We start from the raw sequence: 7,452 nt of genomic DNA on the forward strand, positions 1-7,452 counted from the left end.
CAGAATAAAACAGTGGGAAAACGTAACTGTTTACCACCCTAATTCTGTGCAACTTCAACCACATCTTGTAAAATTGTAGCTCAGGCAGCATGGAAAATTCTCCCATGGATCAACAGGAATTTGGAGGGAGATTTAAACTTTTACTTTTTCTAGCTTTGCATGAGTGAGTGACTCAAACAAGAGATTCCTAATCCCACAAACATCCAGCCACCTGGCATCTTCTTCATCTTCTATAAAGGACTGGTGGGTATAAACTGATCAAACTCCTGTCTGCCATCGGTGTGAGCACAACTGTGGCTTTGCAGTATCTAAAGGGGGATTCTAAAAAGAGGGAGAGTGACTTTTTGCATGGACAGACAGTGACAGGACATGGGGAATGGTTTTAAACAAAAACAGGAGAGATTTAAATCAGATATTAGGAAGAAATTCTTCCCTGAGAGGGTGGGGAGGCCCTGGAATAGAATTCCTAGAGAAGCTGTGGCTGCCCCATCCCTGGAAGTGTTCAAGGCCAGGTTGGACAGGGCTTGGAGCAACCTGGGCTAGTGGAAGGTGTCCCTGCCCATGGCAGGGGGTGGAACCTGATGATCTTGAAGGTCCCTTCCAACCCAAACCATTCCATAATTCTGGGATTAGCAAAGACAAACTGATCTTATGCAGGGACTCTGCTGAGGATGGGACTGAGTAACCATCCCACCCTGCTGGGGGATCTACAACTTGCAGCAGAGAAATGGACACTAAAATACAAAGTTTAAAAGAGTCCACCCTTTAAAATTATTTTTGTTTGGTAGGTTGGTTGGTTGTGGGGTTTTTTTTTGAGGGAGTCAGGGCCAAGAAGCAACAAATATTTGATGAAAACAATATTTCCTTTTGTTGACTCTTCTCCTCTTCTTTGCTGAAAATATGATGGAACAGGGGAACCCAGAAGGGAAGCTGTTTTATTGTAGACAGTGTGGAGAGCAAGGAGGTTTTGGCCAAGGCTTGTGCCTCAAGACACTGTTATCATGTGTTTAATAAATGTTACTAATATCACATCCCTAAAAGCCAGAGACAGTTGTCCCTTCATTTTAGCCTGAATAGAGCTGAAATTTTCATCCTGACATTAATCAAAACCTGACCCAAATTTCGTTGTAGGACTCACAGCTCACTCTGGAGTTTCCATTTAACAGGAGCTGAGTTTTAGGTCACTAAAAAAACCCTTCAAATTTCACGTCTCCTCCTTCACTATAATTTCTCCTGCCTTTGAAATGCTGGAATTCACTCATTGCTCGAGGCGAGAAACAGGAACAAATGGACCCCAGTCTAATTGAGTCTAATAAATCCTGCATTCCTCAATAAAATATCATGCTTTTAGTCCCCTGTTGTTTCTCTGAGACCACGCTGTGCTTTTGAGACTGGCGAGGCAGATTGGAAACCAGAAAGTCCAAGAGGTTTGTGTGCCCAACAGAAATGTCATGTTTGCTGAAATGCAACTTGGCAATTTTCACTTACAAGCCTCAGTGATTGACCTGAAACTCAATATTGATTGACCTTAAATTCAAGAGCAAGTGTAAAATTAATACAAGGGATTCCAGCAAATCACACCACAGCAAAAAAAAAAAAATGACATTGTTTTCCCGGGGATTCAGATCTTTTGTTGTGTTTTCTGTCCTAGTGGCGGGTTGTGTGAAGAAGATTAAACGATGTGCTCTCCAGGGGAGGTTTTTAATTATGTGCTTCTTCCACAGCAGCTTTGTAACAGCAAGTTTCATGTTGTTTCACAATCCTTTGATGGGTTTGTCCTCCTGGAACCTGCAGGAGCCCAAGGTTTGGAATCTGCGCTCACCTGCCTCGTTATCAGGACGATTTACGGGGAGTCAGTGGCAGCACCACAACTCACGGTAATTAGTCCGGTGGGAAAGTCACCCTGCAAGGCTTCTGGGGAGAAAAGCAGCCCAGACAATGTCTCTCCCTAAAAGCCCAGAGAGGTTGAGTGAAAAAAAACAAACAACCCAGTGCTTGACACTGAATTATGACCATCCATGTCATAATTACCCAAATCACTGCAAGACAAGTGAATATTCAGCACTTTTAAGGCTTATGTGGGTCAGCACAGTAACGTGGAGTAATTTTTGGGGTTGATAACAGCATTTTTGTCTCTGGCAAGTTGTAAAAGTGATGGAGGAAAGGAAGTTGCAGGGTCAACCACCCACCTCCATCTTGATCTCCCCCAGCCCTGCCACGCTGCTGATGCCACCTAAACTAATGAAACATCTCACCAAGAGCTCAAACATCCAGCAGTGAATTCTCCTCTCTGCCAGGGGAGCTGGAGTGTGCATTGTCCCTCTCTGTTCTCCTCCACTGGGATGAAGCTCAAGGACAAATATCCTTCCTTACTACCAGAAAAATTCCAGGATCCCTGTTCCCTGATTTTTTTTTTGCTACAGTGGTCACAGAAACAGGTTAAAGAACTGCTGCTGAATGTCTAGAAATGGGAGACTAAATCTAAAACAAGACATTATTGAATAAAGGAGATGGACAGGAAATCACCAAGAAGCGATTCTGTTGCTTCTCCCAGGCAACAAGTGACAGGACGAGGGGAAATGGCCTCAAGTTGCACCAGGGGAAGTTCAGGTTGGATATTAGGAAAGATTTCTTCACTGAAACAGTGGTTAAGCATTGGAACAGGCTGCCCAGGGAAGTTATGAAGTCACCATCCCTCTCAGTGTTCAAAACCAGAGAAGCTGTGGCACTTTATGGTGTGGTTTATTGGGCATTATGGTGTTTGGTTGAAGGTTGGGCTTTATGATCTTGGAGGTCTTTTCCAGCCTTAATGATTCTATTCCATCTTCAGAGAAGAAGCTGGAAGGTGACCAGCAGGGTACAACTCACCTTGCTGGGGGTTCCCCCTAGGTTGGATTTCCAAGGTCTAATGATTCATACAAATTCAAAAAATATTCTGTATCTCCTAAAACACGAGCCAGGAGTTTTCTTGCAGCACAACCAAGGAGAAGCCAGGCTTGCTGAGGTTACCAGAGTGGTTCCCTTGGAGCACCTTAATCCATCATCACTCCCAGCAATGGCTGTGGGTTACACTTCATGGGATTTGTGCTAAAAACTTATCCAGGAGGTGCTTCATTCTGAGCAGGATCACCTTGGGTTGGCCAACTTTATCAGCTCCTGTTCAGTTCCAGCCACGTCTCATCCCAAATCCAATTCTGTCAGGGATGTTTTGCAATAATTCACATTAATTCTTAAATTCTGCTGCAGCCCTCAACAGCCTTTCCTTTTCCTGTCACTGAGGGGAATTTCTGTGTTTCCTTTATCCAGTGGTGCCAAGAGACATAATTTTCACAATCAGATTTTACAGAAAGCAAGAAAAAAACCTCCCCTGCACTCCCCCACACTTTTAATTTCAGGCTGACATTATTAGTGTAGAACTAATAACGAGTTCTTTGGGATCTGGGCTGCCAAAAATAAGTGTGTTTATACACTGGCAAGGAGAAAAGCTGAAGTTAATGAAGCCGAAGTAAAGTTTTGATCCATCACACCAGTAACAGCAACATCATTCTTTACATTTGTCAAACGCCTCCATTACTGCAGCACCTCACAGTCATTACTGTGCTGAGCTCAAGTGCCTTAGGAAAAATAGCCTTCATTTCATCTATTAATATTTAAGGGACAAGGAAGTTAAAGGACCTGTCAAAACCCACCCAGGGCGTTTGTGCCGTTGCTGGGAGGTAAACCCAGCAATCCCAGTTCCCAGTGCTTTAAACGTGTGCCACTTTCAGTCATTAACATACAAGGAGTGCAACCAGAAAAATATCAAGATACTGTGGTGTTGTTCTTTCTGAGACCTGACTTGGATATTAAGAAGAGAGGGCTGGAAAATCTTGTCCTTGGAAAAGTGCCTGTGGTTCAGTATCCAAGAAGTGCTGAGAGACAGGGGTAAAGGTGCTGCTTGAATATTTTTCTATAATCTTTTAAATGCTACAGCAGAGGAAAACAATGCTGGTGTTTTCATAGAATCATGGAATGGTTGGGGTTGGAAGGGATTTAAAGGATCATCTCATTCCAACCCCCTGCCATGGGCAGGGATGCCTTCCACCAGCCCAGGTTGATCCAAGCCCCGTCCAACCTGGCCTGGGACACTTCCAGGGATGGGGCAGCCACAGCTTCTCTGGGCAACCTGTGCCAGGGCCTCCCCACCCTCACAGGGAGGAATTTCTTCCCAATATCCCATCTAACCCTTCCTTCTTTCAGTCTAAAGCCATTATGCCTTGTCCTTGTCCTAAAAGTCCTTCTCCAGCTCTCCTGGAGCCCCTGCAGGTGCTGGCTCAGTGGGCTCAGCTCTAGGACCAGCCCTGCTTTATAAGTTTCTATATTTTATTATCAATATCCATGTCAGGCATCCAAGACCCAGTCAAGGCAGACCTGATCAAAATAGTCAGGAGAAACCCAGACCACAGCTCAGCTGTGAATATTAATTTAATTTCAGTTATGTCACAGACATCACAGACAAGACCCAGTTGCCCAAACACAGATATGTGTGGCATTTGTGACATCTCCATCCATCTGTGCTGACCAAAGCCAACCTGCTGAACACATTGATCAGCTCTTGACTCACAGCAAGCTCAGACACCGATGCACACGTGGAAGCTGCTTGGAATCACAGAATATGCTCAGCTGGAAGGGACCCACAAGGATCAACAAGTCCAACTCCTGTCCCTGCACAGAACAACCCCAGGAATCCCACCATGTGTGTGAGGGCATTCCCCAAACCCTTCTGGGAGCTCTGCCATTGACACTTGCATTGAAGTATTCCTTCCTTTTAACCTGAACAGCACTGCTTTTTGGGTGCATTGAATTTCAATTCATGAAACTGTAAAAATCAGCAACCTAAATAAATTTCTGAGTGAGGGCCATGATGTTTCAGGCACTTCAGGGCTCTCTGCTTGCTTTTCAGGGTGCATTCTGCTACAGCTGAGCAGGTTTTCAGGCAGTGCATCAAGATGAAGACTGTTCCTCCTTAAGGGCAGCTTTATTCCCTTTCCAGTTTTTATCTGGCTGGTGTTTCCATCTTCAATCAGGTATTTTTAATGGTTGATCTGGCCAGGCCAGGCTTCTAGATTGGATGGACACTGAGTGAAGCATTAAACCTGTGATTGCTGTTGCAACTAAGCTCTTCTCTTCTTCTCTTCCCATCTTCCCATGTCTTTTCCATGGGCCAGCTGTCCCTGGATGTGGCAGAGCTTCATTTTAATCTGGAGAAGACTCAGTGTGAGCTATGTTCTTGGAAACTTTTTAAAAACAGATTTTTAAAAATATCAGTTCAGGAGAGAAGAGAAGAACAGATCCATTTGAATGTGTTCTTTTTTTTTTTTTTTTTTTTTTTTTAACACCAGATTTTCCGCTCAGAAATGTTGGCAGCTGCTTGAACTCCACTCATGAGGGCCAGAGTGCTTCCTTATTCTCCCTGCAGTTTTGTTCTCCCAAAACACATTTCAATATTGCTCAAGTATCACATCAAGGAAGACACTTCTCCACCCTGGCAGGGTAAACTTAGAGGAGCAGGACTGAAGCCAAGGAGAGCTATTTCCCCTTCAGCATAATTTGGAATAATAAATGATAATGAGTGATATTTGCAGATGCCTTTCAGCCTTTTGATGACAAGATAAGAGAGAGGCACTTCTTCTCTGTCACAGAGGTTTTGAATCCAGCTGTTCACACGAGTGATTTCCCTCAAAAGGGCTTTGCCTGGAGGGTGAGGACAAAGCCACTTCCCACTTAGATACCCTGGGCACAAGAGTGAGATCCGTGCACCACAGATCATCAACTCCACTCACTGAGAGCGATTCCTCTTTCTCTGCAGGGGCAAAAAAAACCCCTAATTTGGACATTTTTCCACCCATGGATATGGTGGTCACTGAAGGGTGAACACTGAAAGCAGATTTCCTATTTCATTGGGGCTCCCAACACAAGAAAGGTGTTGACCTGCTGGAACAAGTCCAGAGTGGGCCACCGAGTTATCAGAGGGGCTGGAACATCTCTGGAGACAGGCTGGGAGAGTTTGGGCTGCTCAGCTGGAGATGGGAAGGCCCCAGGGAGATTTCAGAGCCCCTTACAGTGCCTGGAAGAGGCTACAAGAGATTTAGAGAGTGACTTTTCACACAGGCATGTAGTGATAGGATGTGGGGGAATGGCCTTAATCTGATGGAGGGTTGATTTAAATTAAATTTTAGGAAGAAATTCTTCCCTGTGAGAGTGGTGAGGCCCTGGAATAAATTTTCCCACACAGATTGTGGACTCTTCATCCCTAGAAGTATCAAAGACCAGGCTGGAGGGGGCTCTGAACAACCTGGTCTAGTGCAAGGTGTCCCTGCCCATGGCAGGGGTTTGGAACTGGATGATCTTCAATGTCCCTTCCAACCCAAACAATTCCATGAGTATAATACTTAAAAACTTTTCTTTCTGGCATAACAGGCTGGAGGCTGATGATCTTGAAGGCTGGATCTTCATCATGAAGGTTGGGCTGGATGATCTTGGATGTCTTTTCCAACCTTAATGATCCTACGACTCTTCCAGCCGTGTTTCCTCTGCATTGCCCCTCCCAAAACTCTCCTGCCTCGGGGAACACACAGGCAGAGATGGCAAAGCTCTTTGCACTGCATTTCCTAAAGGTCTCCTAATAAATTAAAATAATGTGTTTAATAATTACAGCTAAAAATGATCAACCTAAAATACATTAAAAAAAAAAAATACCCCAGTGCCAGGGAACTTCTGTTAACTCACAGCACTGAATGGGGGTGTCCTGACACTGCTCTTGGGGATCCCGAATTACTCAGCCATCAAAACAAGCAAAACACTCAAATATTGGACAATACAGGACTTTTTAAATCACCCCCCACAGAGCTGAGTGCATCCAAGCCCTTCCAGCAGAACTGTTTGTTAAACAGGAGATCTCGTAGGGACAAATGGAATAAGCTCAACTGGAACTGGTTTTTTGTTCCCCAAGCCAAAAATCAACTTTTGTTTAAATATGTTTATTATTAAATAATGTTTAAATATATTGAACCAGAGACCAAGCAAAGCCAGCCAATTATATCTCAACATCAGCTCAACAGTTGCCCTTTCCAGATAAAGGATTGTTTGGAAGGGCACATGTGTTTGTTATTTCCTGGTTATTTGGCATCTGAGTTTGTAAATCTAAATTCTAAGATTGTTCTGAGGTGGAGTCATTGCCTTCATTTGCTGAGCAAGGACTGATTTCCTTATGAAAACCTAAGGAGGAGTTTCTGGCATGTCCTGTCTCAGTGGCATTCCCAAAGAGACTGGGGATCCAAGTGGAAGGCACTGGATCCCACCCCAGAGGTGCTTGGCAGAACCAGTGGTGGCATGTCCCTATTCTGGCATAAAAGGAGTATTTAAATAGAGGGGAAACATATTTCCAGGGATCCCCTGGCTCTGTACAGGAGA

The sequence above is a fragment of the Myiozetetes cayanensis genome, unplaced genomic scaffold (assembly GCF_022539395.1).
Source record: "Myiozetetes cayanensis isolate MyiCay16 unplaced genomic scaffold, myiCay2020 scf1, whole genome shotgun sequence".
In the NCBI taxonomy this organism is placed as follows: domain Eukaryota; kingdom Metazoa; phylum Chordata; class Aves; order Passeriformes; family Tyrannidae; genus Myiozetetes; species Myiozetetes cayanensis.